At 48.9% G+C, this 25,441-nt stretch overlaps 1 protein-coding gene and 21 non-coding genes across 22 annotated transcripts in view; all 22 read right to left on the minus strand.

Moving 5' to 3' along the window:
• The window catches only part of LOC125721095 (splicing factor U2AF 65 kDa subunit-like), a 44,921-nt gene that overhangs the window by 7,446 nt on the left and 12,034 nt on the right, over positions 1–25,441 (minus strand). The window lies entirely within an intron of this gene.
• On the minus strand, positions 4,141–4,212 carry trnaq-cug (transfer RNA glutamine (anticodon CUG)). Its single transcript has one exon. It is a non-coding gene; the product is annotated as a tRNA-Gln (tRNA).
• Positions 4,268–4,340, minus strand: trnaf-gaa (transfer RNA phenylalanine (anticodon GAA)). Its single transcript has one exon. It is a non-coding gene; the product is annotated as a tRNA-Phe (tRNA).
• On the minus strand, positions 5,533–5,604 carry trnaq-cug (transfer RNA glutamine (anticodon CUG)). The gene has a single exon. It is a non-coding gene; the product is annotated as a tRNA-Gln (tRNA).
• trnaf-gaa (transfer RNA phenylalanine (anticodon GAA)) lies at positions 5,660–5,732 on the minus strand. The gene has a single exon. It is a non-coding gene; the product is annotated as a tRNA-Phe (tRNA).
• On the minus strand, positions 7,052–7,124 carry trnaf-gaa (transfer RNA phenylalanine (anticodon GAA)). Its single transcript has one exon. It is a non-coding gene; the product is annotated as a tRNA-Phe (tRNA).
• Positions 8,444–8,516, minus strand: trnaf-gaa (transfer RNA phenylalanine (anticodon GAA)). Its single transcript has one exon. It is a non-coding gene; the product is annotated as a tRNA-Phe (tRNA).
• On the minus strand, positions 9,709–9,780 carry trnaq-cug (transfer RNA glutamine (anticodon CUG)). The gene has a single exon. It is a non-coding gene; the product is annotated as a tRNA-Gln (tRNA).
• On the minus strand, positions 9,836–9,908 carry trnaf-gaa (transfer RNA phenylalanine (anticodon GAA)). Its single transcript has one exon. It is a non-coding gene; the product is annotated as a tRNA-Phe (tRNA).
• trnaf-gaa (transfer RNA phenylalanine (anticodon GAA)) lies at positions 12,330–12,402 on the minus strand. The gene has a single exon. It is a non-coding gene; the product is annotated as a tRNA-Phe (tRNA).
• trnaq-cug (transfer RNA glutamine (anticodon CUG)) lies at positions 13,594–13,665 on the minus strand. Its single transcript has one exon. It is a non-coding gene; the product is annotated as a tRNA-Gln (tRNA).
• Positions 14,985–15,056, minus strand: trnaq-cug (transfer RNA glutamine (anticodon CUG)). The gene has a single exon. It is a non-coding gene; the product is annotated as a tRNA-Gln (tRNA).
• Positions 16,377–16,448, minus strand: trnaq-cug (transfer RNA glutamine (anticodon CUG)). Its single transcript has one exon. It is a non-coding gene; the product is annotated as a tRNA-Gln (tRNA).
• trnaf-gaa (transfer RNA phenylalanine (anticodon GAA)) lies at positions 16,504–16,576 on the minus strand. Its single transcript has one exon. It is a non-coding gene; the product is annotated as a tRNA-Phe (tRNA).
• On the minus strand, positions 19,288–19,360 carry trnaf-gaa (transfer RNA phenylalanine (anticodon GAA)). Its single transcript has one exon. It is a non-coding gene; the product is annotated as a tRNA-Phe (tRNA).
• On the minus strand, positions 20,553–20,624 carry trnaq-cug (transfer RNA glutamine (anticodon CUG)). The gene has a single exon. It is a non-coding gene; the product is annotated as a tRNA-Gln (tRNA).
• On the minus strand, positions 20,688–20,760 carry trnaf-gaa (transfer RNA phenylalanine (anticodon GAA)). The gene has a single exon. It is a non-coding gene; the product is annotated as a tRNA-Phe (tRNA).
• Positions 21,949–22,020, minus strand: trnaq-cug (transfer RNA glutamine (anticodon CUG)). The gene has a single exon. It is a non-coding gene; the product is annotated as a tRNA-Gln (tRNA).
• On the minus strand, positions 22,084–22,156 carry trnaf-gaa (transfer RNA phenylalanine (anticodon GAA)). Its single transcript has one exon. It is a non-coding gene; the product is annotated as a tRNA-Phe (tRNA).
• Positions 23,349–23,420, minus strand: trnaq-cug (transfer RNA glutamine (anticodon CUG)). Its single transcript has one exon. It is a non-coding gene; the product is annotated as a tRNA-Gln (tRNA).
• trnac-gca (transfer RNA cysteine (anticodon GCA)) lies at positions 23,984–24,054 on the minus strand. Its single transcript has one exon. It is a non-coding gene; the product is annotated as a tRNA-Cys (tRNA).
• Positions 24,876–24,948, minus strand: trnaf-gaa (transfer RNA phenylalanine (anticodon GAA)). Its single transcript has one exon. It is a non-coding gene; the product is annotated as a tRNA-Phe (tRNA).

The following is a 25,441-nucleotide window of genomic DNA, read 5'->3' on the forward strand; positions in this document are numbered from 1 at the left end:
CGCTCTGGGGGACGACACCGTGGTACCAGTGAGACGGTGGGCGGAGCGACATGACTGCCCCCCTACCATCCATTTCGATAAATCCAAGATGTGTAACTCAGAGGGATTATGAATGTGTGTCCGGATGGTTGTGGGTTTGAAGCCCATGAGTCACAGAGTAATCATATTACCAACTTCCCTGGGGTGCTGGATGCTGACTGACCCAGCGCTATGCCTTAAAAGTCACTTACGGAGACCAAGATGTGGTACGGGGTCTAACTCCCCAGTTTCCTCACCAGAATGAAGCACCTCCATTCAATTCACATATTCAATCACACCCTCCTGAAACAAACACACCCATCTCTCAATGGCTAATAATTTCAAGGGCACAAGGACATCCCCTTGAATGTCAGTCTGTTGTGAAACAATAAAAACATAACCAGACTAATTAATGATATAGGAGCACAGTGGTGAGTACAGTTGCCTCACGCCTCCGAGTCTGGAGGCCTGAATTTTGCCTCTGCTCTCTGTATGGGGAATTTGCCTGGAATAGGCTCCAGGGGAGCCTGACTAAGATAACTGGTTGGACGATGGATGGGTAATTAATATCGTTTCAATCTGACAGACAGCACTTTATTAAACTAGCAATAAAATATCACCTTTCTATCCCAGCAGGTCCTTCATATAGAAGCTTAAATAAATCCCTGAAGGTGCAGTTTTCAGTGAAGCATTTAAACGCAGGTGCTGCTCGAGGAATCAGCTTCATGCATCAGTTATAACAGCGTTACGGTAATGCACCGCTGCAAAAGTACAGACACGGAGCGGCCAATGCATCTTACGTAAATCGGTAATAACCAATTACCGCAATCGCAGGCATAGTCAGAGCGCAGATATGAATGACTGGAACTGCTAGTTTATCAAACACGGCGGCACTTAGTGCTCGTCTAGCCGAATCAGGTCGTTTCGAATGACATTTTAGTGATTTAGTGATAAGGAGCTGATATGACAAGATTGCCATTTGATAGGTACATAAATCAATCCTACTTTCGACTCCGTTGTAATGCATGTTGCATATTTCAGTTGCGTTAGTATGGCTTAAGTTTATTCAGTTTACTGGATTCTCTGCACTTTAATGAAGTTATATGTGTATTGTTATATAACTGTACATCATTGTTAGTTACTGCTATCCGCTGTAAAGGTAGATACAGGTGCAAGACTTTGCAATAACGACCTAAAAGCAGTTGTTATGATTCCAGGGAACGCGGCTGATTTTTAGAGTCTATACATCATGAAGAAACGGCGTTCGTGTGAGAAAGACTTATTCTGTACGGATGACAGGGCCAGCATTTCGGACCCAAGGGAAAGGCTATTGTGCATCGGAAAGAGACAAAATCATATCATTATATAGAAAACTCGTCGTAGTATTTAAAAACCAAGTAACTAACACTGTTATTAAGTGCGGACTTTAAATCAAGTGGTCGCGGTCGTTTTTATTTGCATAAAACTTTAAACGTGATCTTGAAAATATAACGCTTGCAACAAACATCCATGCATAGTGTGTTACTGCGAATGAAAATACGCGGGTCGCAATTTATGATCCAAGTGTATAATGGTAAATAATTAAATAAATAAAACCGCAGGCTTTCACATCGAGTGCACCCCAATAACGTTTCATTGAAATGTCCATGTTATGTACGCCGGGCACTGATGGATGCAGGCCTAGCGATCTCTATAACAATGCCAAGCAAAGAATGTCACTGATTTACCAAAGCGGTCAGTTTTCGGGGATCCTGCGGCAGCTGGGAGAAGAAGAATCGGGCAGGTTTCAGAATCGGCGAGCACTCGGATAAAAGGCACCGATTTCCCAGCCGCGCTTTTCTTTTCGGAACCAGCAGAAGTGCCCTCCGCACCATCCTCGGCGCTAGGACACGCCGGCCACTTTATTACCCTAAAACAGGGAGCATACACCGATCTTCAAAGCCAAACTTACCTTGCCGATTTTCGCTTAACTGCTTCTCAAACTCATCGAAATCGGACATTTTTCAGTCCGTACTAAAGACGTATTGCAAAATAAGCAGAGGTCCAACAGTAGGCCTTTGAATGGGCTACAGGCTGCATTGGGTTCTGCTGCTTTTTCTTCCGAGTCGCCTGCCCCTCCTCCCCCGAAGTCATCGGCTCTTCCTCGGTTGTATCACACACAGGTTCGGAAACATTCGATGCGCATTACCGTCCCCTCCTGCACTGGAGGGTTAAGGACAACGTGATTATATCGAACCAAAATTGAAATGTGCAAGTTGACTTTCCTAGTTATACGTCTTCATTTTTATTCTGGGTTTAACAACCATGAGTTTATGACGTATTTTACATGATTAGTTGGCGACTGGACCTTATTGTTTATATCTCTTATTAAGGATCCATCCATCCATACATCAATTATCAAAACTACACACTTACAATCCGAGTCTAGTTTCATATGCTGCGCTGCTGAGCGACCCGCAGAATATTATGCATGAGTACAAGTCACAAGCCCCGTTTCCACTAACACGGGGCCGGTTCTAGCTTGGTGCCTTTTGAGACCGAGGCAAAAAGATGCAGAAATGTGTTTTTCTTTGGAAAACAAAGAAATTTGCATGTGATCCCAAACTTTTGAGCGGTAATGTATATCTTGGGGGTGGCATGGTGGTGCAGTGGTTAGCACTGTTGCCTCACACCTCTGGGACCCAGGTTTGAGTCGCCGCCTGTGTCACATGTGTGTGGAGTTTGCATGTTCTCCCCATGTCGTCGTGGGGGGTACTCCGGTTTCCCCCCACAGTCCAAAAACATGCTGAGGCTAATTGGAGTTGCTAAATTGCCCATAGGTGTGCATGTGAGAGTGAATGGTGTGTGAGTGTGCCCTGCGATGGGCTGGCCCCCCATCCTGGGTTGTTCCCTGCCTCGTGCCCATTGCTTCCGGGATAGGCTCCGGACCCCCGTGACCCAGTAGAATAAGCGGTTTGGAAAATGGATGGATGGATGGATGTATATCTTATCATACCCCTGAGTATGAGAACCTGAGTACTTGTCTCTTTCTGTGTAAATAGACTCAATAAACAATACATTTTATTCATAACTGTCTATGTCTGTTTAATTACCACAGCGACATAAATAAATAAATAAATAAAATTGTAACCATAGTTTTAAGCTGTTTATTAAATACATCAATATCAAGAAAACGAAGAATAATGGATGAATGTGATTACAAGAAATGGAGAAATTTGTTCATGCTTTTTTGAAAACATGCCTCAAAATGATTAGCATTTCAATCTAACTTGAAATGTATCAGAAAAAAAATCATTAACGGAGATTTTGCAGCGCCGGGGAGGGTCTCTTCGCTTCGCAAAAAAAATCCTTCAATTTCATTGGCTGCCACTGTGTTATGGCTATACGCGACCGGCCCCCGCGTGGCAGGCGAGAATTCTACCACTGAACCACCCATGCTAACACACGAGACCAGCTTTCCGCCGAAAGACCGGAAAAATTGCTAAAGCAAAAACGGAGTGATGACAGCTCATTTCACACAACTGTTAAGATCAACGGAGTATTTATAAATTGAAGTGCTTGAAGCACAAGAACTCTGGGACCTTCTAGTGGAAGTGCTGCTTCGGGATGCTTGACAACTCCGTCGACTTTTCCAATAAATGCCTCCAAAAAAGCTCGTTCCATCAGAAACTTGTAAACAACACCAGAAGGCAGCATGGTTTTACAGTGCGGGTTGGATTTTTCTTCAAGAACTACTACGCTCTTTGAGCAAATTGTGTTTGTAGACGTACACTTTGCCAGTCCACTTGCTGCAGAATTGTCAGCTAAGAGAAATGCGTGTATCCTCCATTTCTTTTTCTCACCACGACGCAGGTGAATATGGCACGACTGTTCTTATAATCACGTTGGACACTTTCATTTTCCTTACCTCTGATCTCCAAGCACTCCGACCACCGGGAGAAAGAGAAAGCGTGGCCCGTACGGGGATCGAACCCATGACCTTGGCGTTATTAGCAGCACGCTCTAACCAGCTGAGCTAACCGGCCAAGCGGCAGAAAAGGTCGGCTACACCACATGCAAAAAGTGCAAAAGAAACGTTTTTGGGCAAGAGTGCGCCTTGGGGCGCAAAACTGAGCCCATGACAGGTCCCACCGAGATTTGAACTCGGATCGCTGGATTCAGAGCCCAGAGTGCTAACCATTACACCATGGAACCAGCGGGTACATCGCAGCCCAAGGCGGAGACGAGCTCCAAGACTCACGTCACGTGCTGCCAGAACCCGGGATTGAACCAGGGACCTTTAGATCTTCAGTCTAACGCTCTCCCAACTGAGCTATTCCGGCACAACCGTGAGCTCCACTCTTGCCGTTTTCTGCCTCTTTCTTTGGAGCCCATCTCCCCACCTGAGCCACATGCAGTGAATGTCAACCTGGAGCACCAGCAAGCTATGAGAAGTGTCCAATTTTAAGCCATAGTACGGTACACGAGTCAGGTGAGAGGCTCTTCTCAAGCTAACACGAGACTGTTGCTCAACAAAGACAATATGTCAGACAGTGGAATGTGTGAGAAAGTGCACAGATGCAAGGATGGGCAAGAAGGCGGTCAGAAGTGTGAAGCTGAGATGCCTCTGTGTAGTTTTTAGCTAGGGGAACTGTAATGAGCCAGCCTCAGGGCTCCGCTTGCCAGGGGTTGAGCGGAAATGTGGAGTACCTGTCTTGAGATAAGACTGAATTAGCTGGAGTTCAGCGCTGAGTGTACAGTTATTAAAAGAGCCGCTTTGCATTGGCCGGGAATCTAACCCGGGCCTCCCGCGTGGCAGGCGAGAATTCTACCACTGAACCACCCATGCTAACACACGAGACCAGCTTTCCGCCGAAAGACCGGAAAAATTGCTAAAGCAAAAACGGAGTGATGACAGCTCATTTCACACAACTGTTAAGATCAACGGAGTATTTATAAATTGAAGTGCTTGAAGCACAAGAACTCTGGGACCTTCTAGTGGAAGTGCTGCTTCGGGATGCTTGACAACTCCGTCGACTTTTCCAATAAATGCCTCCAAAAAAGCTCGTTCCATCAGAAACTTGTAAACAACACCAGAAGGCAGCATGGTTTTACAGTGCGGGTTGGATTTTTCTTCAAGAACTACTACGCTCTTTGAGCAAATTGTGTATGTAGACGTACACTTTGCCAGTCCACTTGCTGCAGAATTGTCAGCTAAGAGAAATGCGTGTATCCTCCATTTCTTTTTCTCACCACGACGCAAGTGAATCTGGCACGACTGTGTTCTTATAATCACGTCGGACACTTTCATTTTCCTTACCTCTGATCTCCAAGCACTCCGACCACCGGGAGAAAGAGAAAGCGTGGCCCGTATGGGGATCGAACCCATGACCTTGGCGCTATTAGCACCACGCTCTAACCAGCTGAGCTAACCGGCCAAGCGGCAGAAAAGGTCGGCTACACCACATGCAAAAAGTGCAAAAGAAACGTTTTTGGGCAAGAGTGCGCCTTGGGGCGCAAAACTGAGCCCATGACAGGTCCCACCGAGATTTGAACTCGGATCGCTGGATTCAGAGCCCAGAGTGCTAACCATTACACCATGGAACCAGCGGGTACATCGCAGCCCAAGGCGGCGACGAGCTCCAAGACTCACGTCACGTGCTGCCAGAACCCGGGATTGAACCAGGGACCTTTAGATCTTCAGTCTAACGCTCTCCCAACTGAGCTATTCCGGCACAACCGTGAGCTCCACTCTTGCCGTTTTCTGCCTCTTTCTTTGGAGCCCATCTCCCCACCTGAGCCACATGCAGTGAATGTCAACCTGGAGCACCAGCAAGCTATGAGAAGTGTCCAATTTTAAGCCATAGTACGGTACACGAGTCAGGTGAGAGGCTCTTCTCAAGCTAACACGAGACTGTTGCTCAACAAAGACAATATGTCAGACAGTGGAATGTGTGAGAAAGTGCACAGATGCAAGGATGGGCAAGAAGGCGGTCAGAAGTGTGAAGCTGAGATGCCTCTGTGTAGTTTTTAGCTAGGGGAACTGTAATGAGCCAGCCTCAGGGCTCCGCTTGCCAGGGGTTGAGCGGAAATGTGGAGTACCTGTCTTGAGATAAGACTGAATTAGCTGGAGTTCAGCGCTGAGTGTACAGTTATTAAAAGAGCCGCTTTGCATTGGCCGGGAATCTAACCCGGGCCTCCCGCGTGGCAGGCGAGAATTCTACCACTGAACCACCCATGCTAACACACGAGACCAGCTTTCCGCCGAAAGACCGGAAAAATTGCTAAAGCAAAAACGGAGTGATGACAGCTCATTTCACACAACTGTTAAGATCAACGGAGTATTTATAAATTGAAGTGCTTGAAGCACAAGAACTCTGGGACCTTCTAGTGGAAGTGCTGCTTCGGGATGCTTGACAACTCCGTCGACTTTTCCAATAAATGCCTCCAAAAAAGCTCGTTCCATCAGAAACTTGTAAACAACACCAGAAGGCAGCATGGTTTTACAGTGCGGGTTGGATTTTTCTTCAAGAACTACTACGCTCTTTGAGCAAATTGTGTATGTAGACGTACACTTTGCCAGTCCACTTGCTGCAGAATTGTCAGCTAAGAGAAATGCGTGTATCCTCCATTTCTTTTTCTCACCACGACGCAAGTGAATCTGGCACGACTGTGTTCTTATAATCACGTCGGACACTTTCATTTTCCTTACCTCTGATCTCCAAGCACTCCGACCACCGGGAGAAAGAGAAAGCGTGGCCCGTATGGGGATCGAACCCATGACCTTGGCGCTATTAGCACCACGCTCTAACCAGCTGAGCTAACCGGCCAAGCGGCAGAAAAGGTCGGCTACACCACATGCAAAAAGTGCAAAAGAAACGTTTTTGGGCAAGAGTGCGCCTTGGGGCGCAAAACTGAGCCCATGACAGGTCCCACCGAGATTTGAACTCAGATCGCTGGATTCAGAGCCCAGAGTGCTAACCATTACACCATGGAACCAGCGGGTACATCGCAGCCCAAGGCAGAGACGAGCTCCAAGACTCACGTCACGTGCTGCCAGAACCCGGGATTGAACCAGGGACCTTTAGATCTTCAGTCTAACGCTCTCCCAACTGAGCTATTCCGGCACAACCGTGAGCTCCACTCTTGCCGTTTTCTGCCTCTTTCTTTGGAGCCCATCTCCCCACCTGAGCCACATGCAGTGAATGTCAACCTGGAGCAGCAGCAAGCTATGAGAAGTGTCCGATTTTAAGCCATAGTACGGTACACGAGTCAGGTGAGAGGCTCTTCTCAAGCTAACACGAGACTGTTGCTCAACAAAGACAATATGTCAGACAGTGGAATGTGTGAGAAAGTGCACAGATGCAAGGATGGGCAAGAAGGCGGTCAGAAGTGTGAAGCTGAGATGCCTCTGTGTAGTTTTTAGCTAGGGGAACTGTAATGAGCCAGCCTCAGGGCTCCGCTTGCCAGGGGTTGAGCGGAAATGTGGAGTACCTGTCTTGAGATAAGACTGAATTAGCTGGAGTTCAGCGCTGAGTGTACAGTTATTAAAAGAGCCGCTTTGCATTGGCCGGGAATGGAACCCGGGCCTCCCGCGTGGCAGGCGAGAATTCTACCACTGAACCACCCATGCAAACACACGAGACCAGCTTTCCGCCGAAAGACCGGAAAAATTGCTAAAGCAAAAACGGAGTGATGACAGCTCATTTCACACAACTGTTAAGATCAACGGAGTATTTATAAATTGAAGTGCTTGAAGCACAAGAACTCTGGGACCTTCTAGTGGAAGTGCTGCTTCGGGATGCTTGACAACTCCGTCGACTTTTCCAATAAATGCCTCCAAAAAAGCTCGTTCCATCAGAAAGTTGTAAACAACACCAGAAGGCAGCATGGTTTTACAGTGCGGGTTGGATTTTTCTTCAAGAACTACTACGCTCTTTGAGAAAATTGTGTATGTAGACGTACACTTTGCCAGTCCACTTGCTGCAGAATTGTCAGCTAAGAGAAATGCGTGTATCCTCCATTTCTTTTTCTCACCACGACGCAGGTGAATCTGGCACGACTGTGTTCTTATAATCACGTCGGACACTTTCATTTTCCTTACCTCTGATCTCCAAGCACTCCGACCACCGGGAGAAAGAGAAAGTGTGGCCCGTATGGGGATCGAACCCATGACCTTGGCGCTATTAGCACCACGCTCTAACCAGCTGAGCTAACCGGCCAAGCGGCAGAAAAGGTCGGCTACACCACATGCAAAAAGTGCAAAAGAAACGTTTTTGGGCAAGAGTGCGCCTTGGGGCGCAAAACTGAGCCCATGACAGGTCCCACCGAGATTTGAACTCAGATCGCTGGATTCAGAGCCCAGAGTGCTAACCATTACACCATGGAACCAGCGGGTACATCGCAGCCCAAGGCGGAGACGAGCTCCAAGACTCACGTCACGTGCTGCCAGAACCCGGGATTGAACCAGGGACCTTTAGATCTTCAGTCTAACGCTCTCCCAACTGAGCTATTCCGGCACAACCGTGAGCTCCACTCTTGCCGTTTTCTGCCTCTTTCTTTGGAGCCCATCTCCCCACCTGAGCCACATGCAGTGAATGTCAACCTGGAGCAGCAGCAAGCTATGAGAAGTGTCCGATTTTAAGCCATAGTACGGTATACGAGTCAGGTGAGAGGCTCTTCTCAAGCTAACACGAGACTGTTGCTCAACAAAGACAATATGTCAGACAGTGGAATGTGTGAGAAAGTGCACAGATGCAAGGATGGGCAAGAAGGCGGTCAGAAGTGTGAAGCTGAGATGCCTCTGTGTAGTTTTTAGCTAGGGGAACTGTAATGAGCTAGCCTCAGGGCTCCGCTTGCCAGGGGTTGAGCGGAAATGTGGAGTACCTGTCTTGAGATAAGACTGAATTAGCTGGAGTTCAGCGCTGAGTGTACAGTTATTAAAAGAGCCGCTTTGCATTGGCCGGGAATGGAACCCGGGCCTCCCGCGTGGCAGGCGAGAATTCTACCACTGAACCACCCATGCAAACACACGAGACCGGCTTTCCGCCGAAAGACCGGAAAAATTGCTAAAGCAAAAACGGAGTGATGACAGCTCATTTCATACAACTGTTAAGATCAACGGAGTATTTATAAATTGAAGTGCTTGAAGCACAAGAACTCTGGGACCTTCTAGTGGAAGTGCTGCTTCGGGATGCTTGACAACTCCGTCGACTTTTCCAATAAATGCCTCCAAAAAACCTCGTTCCATCAGAAAGTTGTAAACAACACCAGAAGGCAGCATGGTTTTACAGTGCGGGTTGGATTTTTCTTCAAGAACTACTACGCTCTTTGAGCAAATTGTGTATGTAGACGTACACTTTGCCAGTCCACTTGCTGCAGAATTGTCAGCTAAGAGAAATGCGTGTATCCTCCATTTCTTTTTCTCACCACGACGCAGGTGAATCTGGCACGACTGTGTTCTTATAATCACGTCGGACACTTTCATTTTCCTTACCTCTGATCTCCAAGCACTCCGACCACCGGGAGAAAGAGAAAGCGTGGCCCGTATGGGGATCGAACCCATGACCTTGGCGCTATTAGCACCACGCTCTAACCAGCTGAGCTAACCGGCCAAGCGGCAGAAAAGGTCGGCTACACCACATGCAAAAAGTGCAAAAGAAACGTTTTTGGGCAAGAGTGCGCCTTGGGGCGCAAAACTGAGCCCATGACAGGTCCCACCGAGATTTGAACTCGGATCGCTGGATTCAGAGCCCAGAGTGCTAACCATTACACCATGGAACCAGCGGGTACATCGCAGCCCAAGGCGGAGACGAGCTCCAAGACTCACGTCACGTGCTGCCAGAACCCGGGATTGAACCAGGGACCTTTAGATCTTCAGTCTAACGCTCTCCCAACTGAGCTATTCCGGCACAACCGTGAGCTCCACTCTTGCCGTTTTCTGCCTCTTTCTTTGGAGCCCATCTCCCCACCTGAGCCACATGCAGTGAATGTCAACCTGGAGCAGCAGCAAGCTATGAGAAGTGTCCGATTTTAAGCCATAGTACGGTACACGAGTCAGGTGAGAGGCTCTTCTCAAGCTAACACGAGACTGTTGCTCAACAAAGACAATATGTCAGACAGTGGAATGTGTGAGAAAGTGCACAGATGCAAGGATGGGCAAGAAGGCGGTCAGAAGTGTGAAGCTGAGATGCCTCTGTGTAGTTTTTAGCTAGGGGAACTGTAATGAGCCAGCCTCAGGGCTCCGCTTGCCAGGGGTTGAGCGGAAATGTGGAGTACCTGTCTTGAGATAAGACTGAATTAGCTGGAGTTCAGCGCTGAGTGTACAGTTATTAAAAGAGCCGCTTTGCATTGGCCGGGAATCGAACCCGGGCCTCCCGCGTGGCAGGCGAGAATTCTACCACTGAACCACCCATGCAAACACACTAGACCGGCTTTCCGCCGAAAGACCGGAAAAATTGCTAAAGCAAAAACGGAGTGATGACAGCTCATTTCACACAACTGTTAAGATCAACGGAGTATTTATAAATTGAAGTGCTTGAAGCACAAGAACTCTGGGACCTTCTAGTGGAAGTGCTGCTTCGGGATGCTTGACAACTCCGTCGACTTTTCCAATAAATGCCTCCAAAAAAGCTCGTTCCATCAGAAAGTTGTAAACAACACCAGAAGGCAGCATGGTTTTACAGTGCGGGTTGGATTTTTCTTCAAGAACTACTACGCTCTTTGAGCAAATTGTGTATGTAGACGTACACTTTGCCAGTCCACTTGCTGCAGAATTGTCAGCTAAGAGAAATGCGTGTATCCTCCATTTCTTTTTCTCACCACGACGCAGGTGAATCTGGCACGACTGTGTTCTTATAATCACGTCAGACACTTTCATTTTCCTTACCTCTGATTTCCAAGCACTCCGACCACCGGGAGAAAGAGAAAGCGTGGCCCATACGGGGATCGAACCCATGACCTTGGCGTTATTAGCACCACGCTCTCCCAACTGAGCTATTCCGGCACAACCGTGAGCTCCACTCTTGCCGTTTTCTGCCTCTTTCTTTGGAGCCCATCTCCCCACCTGAGCCACATGCAGTGAATGTCAACCTGGAGCAGCAGCAAGCTATGAGAAGTGTCCGATTTTAAGCCATAGTACGGTACACGAGTCAGGTGAGAGGCTCTTCTCAAGCTAACACGAGACTGTTGCTCAACAAAGACAATATGTCAGACAGTGGAATGTGTGAGAAAGTGCACAGATGCAAGGATGGGCAAGAAGGCGGTCAGAAGTGTGAAGCTGAGATGCCTCTGTGTAGTTTTTAGCTAGGGGAACTGTAATGAGCCAGCCTCAGGGCTCCGCTTGCCAGGGGTTGAGCGGAAATGTGGAGTACCTGTCTTGAGATAAGACTGAATTAGCTGGAGTTCAGCGCTGAGTGTACAGTTATTAAAAGAGCCGCTTTGCATTGGCCGGGAATCGAACCCGGGCCTCCCGCGTGGCAGGCGAGAATTCTACCACTGAACCACCCATGCAAACACACTAGACCGGCTTTCCGCCGAAAGACCGGAAAAATTGCTAAAGCAAAAACGGAGTGATGACAGCTCATTTCACACAACTGTTAAGATCAACGGAGTATTTATAAATTGAAGTGCTTGAAGCACAAGAACTCTGGGACCTTCTAGTGGAAGTGCTGCTTCGGGATGCTTGACAACTCCGTCGACTTTTCCAATAAATGCCTCCAAAAAAGCTCGTTCCATCAGAAAGTTGTAAACAACACCAGAAGGCAGCATGGTTTTACAGTGCGGGTTGGATTTTTCTTCAAGAACTACTACGCTCTTTGAGCAAATTGTGTATGTAGACGTACACTTTGCCAGTCCACTTGCTGCAGAATTGTCAGCTAAGAGAAATGCGTGTATCCTCCATTTCTTTTTCTCACCACGACGCAGGTGAATCTGGCACGACTGTGTTCTTATAATCACGTCAGACACTTTCATTTTCCTTACCTCTGATCTCCAAGCACTCCGACCACCGGGAGAAAGAGAAAGCGTGGCCCATACGGGGATCGAACCCATGACCTTGGCGTTATTAGCACCACGCTCTAACCAGCTGAGCTAACCGGCCAAGCAGCAGGAAAGGTCGGCTACACCACATGCAAAAAGTGCAAAAGAAACGTTTTTGGGCAAGAGTGCGCCTTGGGGCGCAAAACTGAGCCCATGACAGGTCCCACCGAGATTTGAACTCGGATTGCTGGATTCAGAGCCCAGAGTGCTAACCATTACACCATGGAACCATGGAACCAGCGGGTACATCGCAGCCCAAGGCAGAGACGAGCTCCAAGAATCACGTCACGTGCTGCCAGAACCCGGGATTGAACCAGGGACCTTTAGATCTTCAGTCTAACGCTCTCCCAACTGAGCTATTCCGGCACAACCGTGAGCTCCACTCTTGCCGTTTTCTGCCTCTTTCTTTGGAGCCCATCTCCCCACCTGAGCCACATGCAGTGAATGTCAACCTGGAGCAGCAGCAAGCTATGAGAAGTGTCCGATTTTAAGCCATAGTACGGTACACGAGTCAGGTGAGAGGCTCTTCTCAAGCTAACACGAGACTGTTGCTCAACAAAGACAATATGTCAGACAGTGGAATGTGTGAGAAAGTGCACAGATGCAAGGATGGGCAAGAAGGCGGTCAGAAGTGTGAAGCTGAGATGCCTCTGTGTAGTTTTTAGCTAGGGGAACTGTAATGAGCCAGCCTCAGGGCTCCGCTTGCCAGGGGTTGAGCGGAAATGTGGAGTACCTGTCTTGAGATAAGACTGAATTAGCTGGAGTTCAGCGCTGAGTGTACAGTTATTAAAAGAGCTACTTTGCATTGGCCGGGAATCGAACCCAGGCCTCCCGCGTGGCAGGTGAGAATTCTACCACTGAACCACCCATGCAAACACACGAGACCGGCTTTCCGCCGAAAGACCGGAAAAATTGCTAAAGCAAAAACGGAGTGATGACAGCTCATTTCACACAACTTTTAAGATCAACGGAGTATTTATAAATTGAAGTGCTTGAAGCACAAGAACTCTGGGACCTTCTAGTGGAAGTGCTGCTTCGGGATGCTTGACAACTCCGTCGACTTTTCCAATAAATGCCTCCAAAAAAGCTCGTTCCATCAGAAAGTTGTAAACAACACCAGAAGGCAGCATGGTTTTACAGTGCGGGTTGGATTTTTCTTCAAGAACTACTACGCTCTTTGAGCAAATTGTGTATGTAGACGTACACTTTGCCAGTCCACTTGCTGCAGAATTGTCAGCTAAGAGAAATGCGTGTATCCTCCATTTCTTTTTCTCACCACGACGCAGGTGAATCTGGCACGACTGTGTTCTTATAATCACGTCGGACACTTTCATTTTCCTTACCTCTGATCTCCAAGCACTCCGACCACCGGGAGAAAGAGAAAGTGTGGCCCGTACGGGGATCGAACCCATGACCTTGGCGTTATTAGCACCACGCTCTAACCAGCTGAGTTAACCGGCCAAGTGGCAGAAAAGGTCGGCTACACCACATGCAAAAAGTGCAAAAGAAACGTTTTTGGGCAAGAGTGCGCCTTGGGGCGCAAACTGAGCCCATGACAGGTCCCACCGAGATTTGAACTCGGATCGCTGGATTCAGAGCCCAGAGTGCTAACCATTACACCATGGAACCAGCGGGTACATCGCAGCCCAAGGCAGAGACGAGCTCCAAGACTCACGTCACGTGCTGCCCGAACCCGGGATTGAACCAGGGACCTTTAGATCTTCAGTCTAACGCTCTCCCAACTGAGCTATTCCGGCACAACCGTGAGCTCCACTCTTGCCGTTTTCTGCCTCTTTCTTTGGAGCCCATCTCCCCACCTGAGCCACATGCAGTGAATGTCAACCTGGAGCAGCAGCAAGCTATGAGAAGTGTCCGATTTTAAGCCATAGTACGGTACACGAGTCAGGTGAGAGGCTCTTCTCAAGCTAACACGAGACTGTTGCTCAACAAAGACAATATGTCAGACAGTGGAATGTGTGAGAAAGTGCACAGATGCAAGGATGGGCAAGAAGGCGGTCAGAAGTGTGAAGCTGAGATGCCTCTGTGTAGTTTTTAGCTAGGGGAACTGTAATGAGCCAGCCTCAGGGCTCCGCTTGCCAGGGGTTGAGCGGAAATGTGGAGTACCTGTCTTGAGATAAGACTGAATTAGCTGGAGTTCAGCGCTGAGTGTACAGTTATTAAAAGAGCTACTTTGCATTGGCCGGGAATCGAACCCAGGCCTCCCGCGTGGCAGGTGAGAATTCTACCACTGAACCACCCATGCAAACACACGAGACCGGCTTTCCGCCGAAAGACCGGAAAAATTGCTAAAGCAAAAACGGAGTGATGACAGCTCATTTCACACAACTTTTAAGATCAACGGAGTATTTATAAATTGAAGTGCTTGAAGCACAAGAACTCTGGGACCTTCTAGTGGAAGTGCTGCTTCGGGATGCTTGACAACTCCGTCGACTTTTCCAATAAATGCCTCCAAAAAAGCTCGTTCCATCAGAAAGTTGTAAACAACACCAGAAGGCAGCATGGTTTTACAGTGCGGGTTGGATTTTTCTTCAAGAACTACTACGCTCTTTGAGCAAATTGTGTATGTAGACGTACACTTTGCCAGTCCACTTGCTGCAGAATTGTCAGCTAAGAGAAATGCGTGTATCCTCCATTTCTTTTTCTCACCACGACGTAGGTGAATCTGGCACGACTGTGTTCTTATAATCACGTCGGACACTTTCATTTTCCTTACCTCTGATCTCCAAGCACTCCGACCACCGGGAGAAAGAGAAAGTGTGGCCCGTACGGGGATCGAACCCATGACCTTGGCGTTATTAGCACCACGCTCTAACCAGCTGAGCTAACCGGCCAAGTGGCAGAAAAGGTCGGCTACACCACATGCAAAAAGTGCAAAAGAAACGTTTTTGGGCAAGAGTGCGCCTTGGGGCGCAAACTGAGCCCATGACAGGTCCCACCGAGATTTGAACTCGGATCGCTGGATTCAGAGCCCAGAGTGCTAACCATTACACCATGGAACCAGCGGGTACATCGCAGCCCAAGGCAGAGACGAGCTCCAAGACTCACGTCACGTGCTGCCCGAACCCGGGATTGAACCAGGGACCTTTAGATCTTCAGTCTAACGCTCTCCCAACTGAGCTATTCCAGCACAACCGTGAGCTCCACTCTTGCCGTTTTCTGCCTCTTTCTTTGGAGCCCATCTCCCCACCTGAGCCACATGCAGTGAATGTCAACCTGGAGCAGCAGCAAGCTATGAGAAGTGTCCGATTTTAAGCCATAGTACGGTACACGAGTCAGGTGAGAGGCTCTTCTCAAGCTAACACGAGACTGTTGCTCAACAAAGACAATATGTCAGACAGTGGAATGTGTGAGAAAGTGCACAGATGCAAGGATGGGCAAGAAGGCGGTCAGAAGTGTGAAGCTGAGATGCCTCTGTGTAGTTTTTAGCTAGGGGAACTGTAATGAGCCAGCCTCAGGGCTCCGCTTGCCAGGGGTTGAGCGGAAATGTGGAGTACCTGTCTTGAGATAAGACTGAATTAGCTGGAGTTCAGCGCTGAGTGTACAGTTATTAAAAGAGCTACTTTGCATTGGCCGGGAATCGAACCCAGGCCTCCCGCGTGGCAGGTGAGAATTCTACCACTGAACCACCCATGCAAACACACGAGACCGGCTTTCCGCCGAAAGACCGGAAAAATTGCTAAAGCAAAAACGGAGTGACGACAGCTCATTTCACACAACTTTTAAGATCAACGGAGTATTTATAAATTGAAGTGCTTGAAGCACAAGAACTCTGGGACCTTCTAGTGGAAGTGCTGCTTCGGGATGCTTGACAACTCCGTCGACTTTTCCAATAAATGCCTCCAAAAAAGCTCGTTCCATCAGAAAGTTGTAAACAACACCAGAAGGCAGCATGGTTTTACAGTGCGGGTTGGATTTTTCTTCAAGAACTACTACGCTCTTTGAGCAAATTGTGTATGTAGACGTACACTTTGCCAGTCCACTTGCTGCAGAATTGTCAGCTAAGAGAAATGCGTGTATCCTCCATTTCTTTTTCTCACCACGACGCAGGTGAATCTGGCACGACTGTGTTCTTATAATCACGTCGGACACTTTCATTTTCCTTACCTCTGATCTCCAAGCACTCCGACCACCGGGAGAAAGAGAAAGCGTGGCCCGTACGGGGATCGAACCCATGACCTTGGCGTTATTAGCACCACGCTCTAACCAGCTGAGCTAACCGGCCAAGTGGCAGAAAAGGTCGGCTACACCACATGCAAAAAGTGCAAAAGAAACGTTTTTGGGCAAGAGTGCGCCTTGGGGCGCAAAACTGAGCCCATGACAGGTCCCACCGAGATTTGAACTCGGATCGCTGGATTCAGAGCCCAGAGTGCTAACCATTACACCATGGAACCAGCGGGTACATCGCAGCCCAAGGCAGAGACGAGCTCCAAGACTCACGTCACGTGCTGCCAGAACCCGGGATTGAACCAGGGACCTTTAGATCTTCAGTCTAACGCTCTCCCAACTGAGCTATTCCGGCACAACCGTGAGCTCCACTCTTGCCGTTTTCTGCCTCTTTCTTTGGAGCCCATCTCCCCACCTGAGCCACATGCAGTGAATGTCAACCTGGAGCAGCAGCAAGCTATGAGAAGTGTCCGATTTTAAGCCATAGTACGGTACACGAGTCAGGTGAGAGGCTCTTCTCAAGCTAACACGAGACTGTTGCTCAACAAAGACAATATGTCAGACAGTGGAATGTGTGAGAAAGTGCACAGATGCAAGGATGGGCAAGAAGGCGGTCAGAAGTGTGAAGCTGAGATGCCTCTGTGTAGTTTTTAGCTAGGGGAACTGTAATGAGCCAGCCTCAGGGCTCCGCTTGCCAGGGGTTGAGCGGAAATGTGGAGTACCTGTCTTGAGATAAGACTGAATTAGCTGGAGTTCAGCGCTGAGTGTACAGTTATTAAAAGAGCCGCTTTGCATTGGCCGGGAATCGAACCCGGGCCTCCCGCGTGGCAGGCGAGAATTCTACCACTGAACCACCCATGCAAACACACGAGACCGGCTTTCCGCCGAAAGACCGGAAAAATTGCTAAAGCAAAAACGGAGAGATGACAGCTCATTTCACACAACTGTTAAGATCAACGGAGTATTTATAAATTGAAGTGCTTGAAGCACAAGAACTCTGGGACCTTCTAGTGGAAGTGCTGCTTCGGGATGCTTGACAACTCCGTCGACTTTTCCAATAAATGCCTCCAAAAAAGCTCGTTCCATCAGAAAGTTGTAAACAACACCAGAAGGCAGCATGGTTTTACAGTGCGGGTTGGATTTTTCTTCAAGAACTACTACGCTCTTTGAGCAAATTGTGTATGTAGACGTACACTTTGCCAGTCCACTTGCTGCAGAATTGTCAGCTAAGAGAAATGCGTGTATCCTCCATTTCTTTTTCTCACCACGACGCAGGTGAATCTGGCACGACTGTGTTCTTATAATCACGTCGGACACTTTCATTTTCCTTACCTCTGATCTCCAAGCACTCCGACCACCGGGAGAAAGAGAAAGCGTGGCCCGTACGGGGATCGAACCCATGACCTTGGCGTTATTAGCACCACGCTCTAACCAGCTGAGCTAACCGGCCAAGCGGCAGAAAAGGTCGGCTACACCACATGCAAAAAGTGCAAAAGAAACGTTTTTGGGCAAGAGTGCGCCTTGGGGCGCAAAACTGAGCCCATGACAGGTCCCACAGAGATTTGAACTCGGATCGCTGGATTCAGAGCCCAGAGTGCTAACCATTACACCATGGAACCAGCGGGTACATCGCAGCCCAAGGCGGAGACGAGCTCCAAGACTCACGTCACGTGCTGCCAGAACCCAGGATTGAACCAGGGACCTTTAGATCTTCAGTCTAACGCTCTCCCAACTGAGCTATTCCGGCACAACCGTGAGCTCCACTCTTGCCGTTTTCTGCCTCTTTCTTTGGAGCCCATCTCCCCACCTGAGCCACATGCAGTGAATGTCAACCTGGAGCACCAGCAAGCTATGAGAAGTGTCCAATTTTAAGCCATAGTACGGTACACGAGTCAGGTGAGAGGCTCTTCTCAAGCTAACACGAGACTGTTGCTCAACAAAGACAATATGTCAGACAGTGGAATGTGTGAGAAAGTGCACAGATGCAAGGATGGGCAAGAAGGCGGTCAGAAGTGTGAAGCTGAGATGCCTCTGTGTAGTTTTTAGCTAGGGGAACTGTAATGAGCCAGCCTCAGGGCTCCGCTTGCCAGGGGTTGAGCGGAAATGTGGAGTACCTGTCTTGAGATAAGACTGAATTAGCTGGAGTTCAGCGCTGAGTGTACAGTTATTAAAAGAGCCGCTTTGCATTGGCCGGGAATGGAACCCGGGCCTCCCGCGTGGCAGGCGAGAATTCTACCACTGAACCACCCATGCTAACACACGAGACCAGCTTTCCGCCGAAAGACCGGAAAAATTGCTAAAGCAAAAACGGAGTGATGACAGCTCATTTCACACAACTGTTAAGATCAACGGAGTATTTATAAATTGAAGTGCTTGAAGCACAAGAACTCTGGGACCTTCTAGTGGAAGTGCTGCTTCGGGATGCTTGACAACTCCGTCGACTTTTCCAATAAATGCCTCCAAAAAAGCTCGTTCCATCAGAAAGTTGTAAACAACACCAGAAGGCAGCATGGTTTTACAGTGCGGGTTGGATTTTTCTTCAAGAACTACTACGCTCTTTGAGCAAATTGTGTATGTAGACGTACACTTTGCCAGTCCACTTGCTGCAGAATTGTCAGCTAAGAGAAATGCGTGTATCCTCCATTTCTTTTTCTCACCACGACGCAGGTGAATCTGGCACGACTGTGTTCTTATAATCACGTCGGACACTTTCATTTTCCTTACCTCTGATCTCCAAGCACTCCGACCACCGGGAGAAAGAGAAAGCGTGGCCCGTATGGGGATCGAACCCATGACCTTGGCGCTATTAGCACCACGCTCTAACCAGCTGAGCTAACCGGCCAAGCGGCAGAAAAGGTCGGCTACACCACATGCAAAAAGTGCAAAAGAAACGTTTTTGGGCAAGAGTGCGCCTTGGGGCGCAAAACTGAGCCCATGACAGGTCCCACCGAGATTTGAACTCAGATCGCTGGATTCAGAGCCCAGAGTGCTAACCATTACACCATGGAACCAGCGGGTACATCGCAGCCCAAGGCGGAGACGAGCTCCAAGACTCACGTCACGTGCTGCCAGAACCCGGGATTGAACCAGGGCCCTTTAGATCTTCAGTCTAACGCTCTCCCAACTGAGCTATTCCGGCACAACCGTGAGCTCCACTCTTGCCGTTTTCTGCCTCTTTCTTTGGAGCCCATCTCCCCACCTGAGCCATATGCAGTGAATGTCAACCTGGAGCAGCAGCAAGCTATGAGAAGTGTCCGATTTTAAGCCATAGTACGGTATACGAGTCAGGTGAGAGGCTCTTCTCAAGCTAACACGAGACTGTTGCTCAACAAAGACAATATGTCAGACAGTGGAATGTGTGAGAAAGTGCACAGATGCAAGGATGGGCAAGAAGGCGGTCAGAAGTGTGAAGCTGAGATGCCTCTGTGTAGTTTTTAGCTAGGGGAACTGTAATGAGCTAGCCTCAGGGCTCCGCTTGCCAGGGGTTGAGCGGAAATGTGGAGTACCTGTCTTGAGATAAGACTGAATTAGCTGGAGTTCAGCGCTGAGTGTACAGTTATTAAAAGAGCCGCTTTGCATTGGCCGGGAATGGAACCCGGGCCTCCCGCGTGGCAGGCGAGAATTCTACCACTGAACCACCCATGCAAACACACGAGACCGGCTTTCCGCTGAAAGACCGGAAAAATTGCTAAAGCAAAAACGGAGTGATGACAGCTCATTTCACACAACTGTTAAGATCAACGGAGTATTTATAAATTGAAGTGCTTGAAGCACAAGAACTCTGGGACCTTCTAGTGGAAGTGCTGCTTCGGGATGCTTGACAACTCCGTCGACTTTTCCAATAAATGCCTCCAAAAAACCTCGTTCCATCAGAAAGTTGTAAACAACACCAGAAGGCAGCATGGTTTTACAGTGCGGGTTGGATTTTTCTTCAAGAACTACTACGCTCTTTGAGCAAATTGTGTATGTAGACGTACACTTTGCCAGTCCACTTGCTGCAGAATTGTCAGCTAAGAGAAATGCGTGTATCCTCCATTTCTTTTTCTCACCACGACGCAGGTGAATCTGGCACGACTGTGTTCTTATAATCACGTCGGACACTTTCATTTTCCTTACCTCTGATCTCCAAGCACTCCGACCACCGGGAGAAAGAGAAAGCGTGGCCCGTATGGGGATCGAACCCATGACCTTGGCGCTATTAGCACCACGCTCTAACCAGCTGAGCTAACCGGCCAAGCGGCAGAAAAGGTCGGCTACACCACATGCAAAAAGTGCAAAAGAAACGTTTTTGGGCAAGAGTGCGCCTTGGGGCGCAAAACTGAACCCATGACAGGTCCCACCGAGATTTGAACTCGGATCGCTGGATTCAGAGCCCAGAGTGCTAACCATTACACCATGGAACCATGGAACCAGCGGGTACATCGCAGCCCAAGGCAGAGACGAGCTCCAAGACTCACGTCACGTGCTGCCAGAACCCGGGATTGAACCAGGGACCTTTAGATCTTCAGTCTAACGCTCTCCCAACTGAGCTATTCCGGCACAACCGTGAGCTCCACTCTTGCCGTTTTCTGCCTCTTTCTTTGGAGCCCATCTCCCCACCTGAGCCACATGCAGTGAATGTCAACCTGGAGCAGCAGCAAGCTATGAGAAGTGTCCGATTTTAAGCCATAGTACGGTACACGAGTCAGGTGAGAGGCTCTTCTCAAGCTAACACGAGACTGTTGCTCAACAAAGACAATAAGACAGTGGAATGTGTGAGAAAGTGCACAGATGCAAGGATGGGCAAGAAGGCGGTCAGAAGTGTGAAGCTGAGATGCCTCTGTGTAGTTTTTAGCTAGGGGAACTGTAATGAGCCAGCCTCAGGGCTCCGCTTGCCAGGGGTTGAGCGGAAATGTGGAGTACCTGTCTTGAGATAAGACTGAATTAGCTGGAGTTCAGCGCTGAGTGTACAGTTATTAAAAGAGCCGCTTTGCATTGGCCGGGAATCGAACCCGGGCCTCCCGCGTGGCAGGCGAAAACTCTACCACTGAACCACCCATGCAAACACACGAGACCGGCTTTCCGCCGAAAGACCGGAAAAATTGCTAAAGCAAAAACGGAGTGATGACAGCTCATTTCACACAACTGTTAAGATCAACGGAGTATTTATAAATTGAAGTGCTTGAAGCACAAGAACTCTGGGACCTTCTAGTGGAAGTGCTGCTTCGGGATGCTTGACAACTCCGTCGACTTTTCCAATAAATGCCTCCAAAAAAGCTCGTTCCATCAGAAACTTGTAAACAACACCAGAAGGCAGCATGGTTTTACAGTGCGGGTTGGATTTTTCTTCAAGAACTACTACGCTCTTTGAGCAAATTGTGTATGTAGACGTACACTTTGCCAGTCCACTTGCTGCAGAATTGTCAGCTAAGAGAAATGCATGTATCCTCCATTTCTTTTTCTCACCACGACGCAGGTGAATCTGGCACGACTGTGTTCTTATAATCACGTCGGACACTTTCATTTTCCTTACCTCTGATCTCCAAGCACTCCGACCACCGGGAGAAAGAGAAAGCGTGGCCTGTACGGGGATCGAACCCATGACCTTGGCGTTATTAGCACCACGCTCTAACCAGCTGAGCTAACCGGCCAAGTGGCAGAAAAGGTCGGCTACACCACATGCAAAAAGTGCAAAAGAAACGTTTTTGGGCAAGAGTGCGCCTTGGGGCGCAAAACTGAGCCCATGACAGGTCCCACCGAGATTTGAACTCGGATCGCTGGATTCAGAGCCCAGAGTGCTAACCATTACACCATGGAACCATGGAACCAGCGGGTACATCGCAGCCCAAGGCAGAGACGAGCTCCAAGACTCACGTCACGGGCTGCCAGAACCCGGGATTGAACCAGGGACCTTTAGATCTTCAGTCTAACGCTCTCCCAACTGAGCTATTCCGGCACAACCGTGAGCTCCACTCTTGCCGTTTTCTGCCTCTTTCTTTGGAGCCCATCTCCCCACCTGAGCCACATGCAGTGAATGTCAACCTGGAGCAGCAGCAAGCTATGAGAAGTGTCCGATTTTAAGCCATAGTACGGTACACGAGTCAGGTGAGAGGCTCTTCTCAAGCTAACACGAGACTGTTGCTCAACAAAGACAATATGTCAGACAGTGGAATGTGTGAGAAAGTGCACAGATGCAAGGATGGGCAAGAAGGCGGTCAGAAGTGTGAAGCTGAGATGCCTCTGTGTAGTTTTTAGCTAGGGGAACTGTAATGAGCCAGCCTCAGGGCTCCGCTTGCCAGGGGTTGAGCGGAAATGTGGAGTACCTGTCTTGAGATAAGACTGAATTAGCTGGAGTTCAGCGCTGAGTGTACAGTTATTAAAAAAGCTACTTTGCATTGGCCGGGAATCGAACCCAGGCCTCCCGCGTGGCAGGTGAGAATTCTACCACTGAACCACCCATGCAAACACACGAGACCGGCTTTCCGCCGAAAGACCGGAAAAATTGCTAAAGCAAAAACGGAGTGATGACAGCTCATTTCACACAACTGTTAAGATCAACGGAGTATTTATAAATTGAAGTGCTTGAAGCACAAGAACTCTGGGACCTTCTAGTGGAAGTGCTGCTTCGGGATGCTTGACAACTCCGTCGACTTTTCCAATAAATGCCTCCAAAAAAGCTCGTTCCATCAGAAACTTGTAAACAACACCAGAAGGCAGCATGGTTTTACAGTGCGGGTTGGATTTTTCTTCAAGAACTACTACGCTCTTTGAGCAAATTGTGTATGTAGACGTACACTTTGCCAGTCCACTTGCTGCAGAATTGTCAGCTAAGAGAAATGCGTGTATCCTCCATTTCTTTTTCTCACCACGACGCAGGTGAATCTGGCACGACTGTGTTCTTATAATCACGTCGGACACTTTCATTTTCCTTACCTCTGATCTCCAAGCACTCCGACCACCGGGAGAAAGAGAAAGCGTGGCCCGTACGGCGATCGAACCCATGACCTTGGCGTTATTAGCACCACGCTCTAACCAGCTGAGCTAACCGGCCAAGTGGCAGAAAAGGTCGGCTACACCACATGCAAAAAGTGCAAAAGAAATGTTTTTGGGCAAGAGTGCGCCTTGGGGCGCAAAACTGAGCCCATGACAGGTCCCACCGAGATTTGAACTCGGATCGCTGGATTCAGAGCCCAGAGTGCTAACCATTACACCATGGAACCAGCGGGTACATCGCAGCCCAAGGCAGAGACGAGCTCCAAGACTCACGTCACGTGCTGCCAGAACCCAGGATTGAACCAGGGACCTTTAGATCTTCAGTCTAACGCTCTCCCAACTGAGCTATTCCGGCACAACCGTGAGCTCCACTCTTGCCGTTTTCTGCCTCTTTCTTTGGAGCCCATCTCCCCACCTGAGCCACATGCAGTGAATGTCAACCTGGAGCAGCAGCAAGCTATGAGAAGTGTCCGATTTTAAGCCATAGTACGGTACACGAGTCAGGTGAGAGGCTCTTCTCAAGCTAACACGAGACTGTTGCTCAACAAAGACAATATGTCAGACAGTGGAATGTGTGAGAAAGTGCACAGATGCAAGGATTTGCAAGAAGGCGGTCAGAAGTGTGAAGCTGAGATGCCTCTGTGTAGTTTTTAGCTAGGGGAACTGTAATGAGCCAGCCTCAGGGCTCCGCTTGCCAGGGGTTGAGCGGAAATGTGGAGTACCTGTCTTGAGATAAGACTGAATTAGCTGGAGTTCAGCGCTGAGTGTACAGTTATTAAAAGAGCCGCTTTGCATTGGCCGGGAATCGAACCTGGGCCTCCCGCGTTGCAGGTGAGAATTCTACCACTGAACTACCCATGCAAACACACGAGACCGGCTTTCCGCCGAAAGACCGGAAAAATTGCTAAAGCAAAAACGGAGTGATGACAGCTCATTTCACACAACTGTTAAGATCAACGGAGTATTTATAAATTGAAGTGCTTGAAGCACAAGAACTCTGGGACCTTCTAGTGGAAGTGCTGCTTCGGGATGCTTGACAACTCCGTCGACTTTTCCAATAAATGCCTCCAAAAAAGCTCGTTCCATCAGAAACTTGTAAACAACACCAGAAGGCAGCATGGTTTTACAGTGCGGGTTGGATTTTTCTTCAAGAACTACTACGCTCTTTGAGCAAATTGTGTATGTAGACGTACACTTTGCCAGTCCACTTGCTGCAGAATTGTCAGCTAAGAGAAATGCATGTATCCTCCATTTCTTTTTCTCACCACGACGCAGGTGAATCTGGCACGACTGTGTTCTTATAATCACGTCGGACACTTTCATTTTCCTTACCTCTGATCTCCAAGCACTCCGACCACCGGGAGAAAGAGAAAGCGTGGCCCGTACGGGGATCGAACCCATGACCTTGGCGTTATTAGCACCACGCTCTAACCAGCTGAGCTAACCGGCCAAGTGGCAGAAAAGGTCGGCTACACCACATGCAAAAAGTGCAAAAGAAACGTTTTTGGGCAAGAGTGCGCCTTGGGGCGCAAAACTGAGCCCATGACAGGTCCCACCGAGATTTGAACTCGGATCGCTGGATTCAGAGCCCAGAGTGCTAACCATTACACCATGGAACCATGGAACCAGCAGGTACATCGCAGCCCAAGGCAGAGACGAGCTCCAAGACTCACGTCACGTGCTGCCAGAACCCGGGATTGAACCAGGGACCTTTAGATCTTCAGTCTAACGCTCTCCCAACTGAGCTATTCCGGCACAACCGTGAGCTCCACTCTTGCCGTTTTCTGCCTCTTTCTTTGGAGCCCATCTCCCCACCTGAGCCACATGCAGTGAATGTCAACCTGGAGCAGCAGCAAGCTATGAGAAGTGTCCGATTTTAAGCCATAGTACGGTACACGAGTCAGGTGAGAGGCTCTTCTCAAGCTAACACGAGACTGTTGCTCAACAAAGACAATATGTCAGACAGTGGAATGTGTGAGAAAGTGCACAGATGCAAGGATGGGCAAGAAGGCGGTCAGAAGTGTGAAGCTGAGATGCCTCTGTGTAGTTTTTAGCTAGGGGAACTGTAATGAGCCAGCCTCAGGGCTCCGCTTGCCAGGGGTTGAGCGGAAATGTGGAGTACCTGTCTTGAGATAAGACTGAATTAGCTGGAGTTCAGCGCTGAGTGTACAGTTATTAAAAGAGCCGCTTTGCATTGGCCGGGAATCGAACCCGGGCCTCCCGCGTGGCAGGCGAGAATTCTACCACT

This window comes from Brienomyrus brachyistius, unplaced genomic scaffold (genome assembly GCF_023856365.1).
Source record: "Brienomyrus brachyistius isolate T26 unplaced genomic scaffold, BBRACH_0.4 scaffold32, whole genome shotgun sequence".
NCBI classification, from domain to species: domain Eukaryota; kingdom Metazoa; phylum Chordata; class Actinopteri; order Osteoglossiformes; family Mormyridae; genus Brienomyrus; species Brienomyrus brachyistius.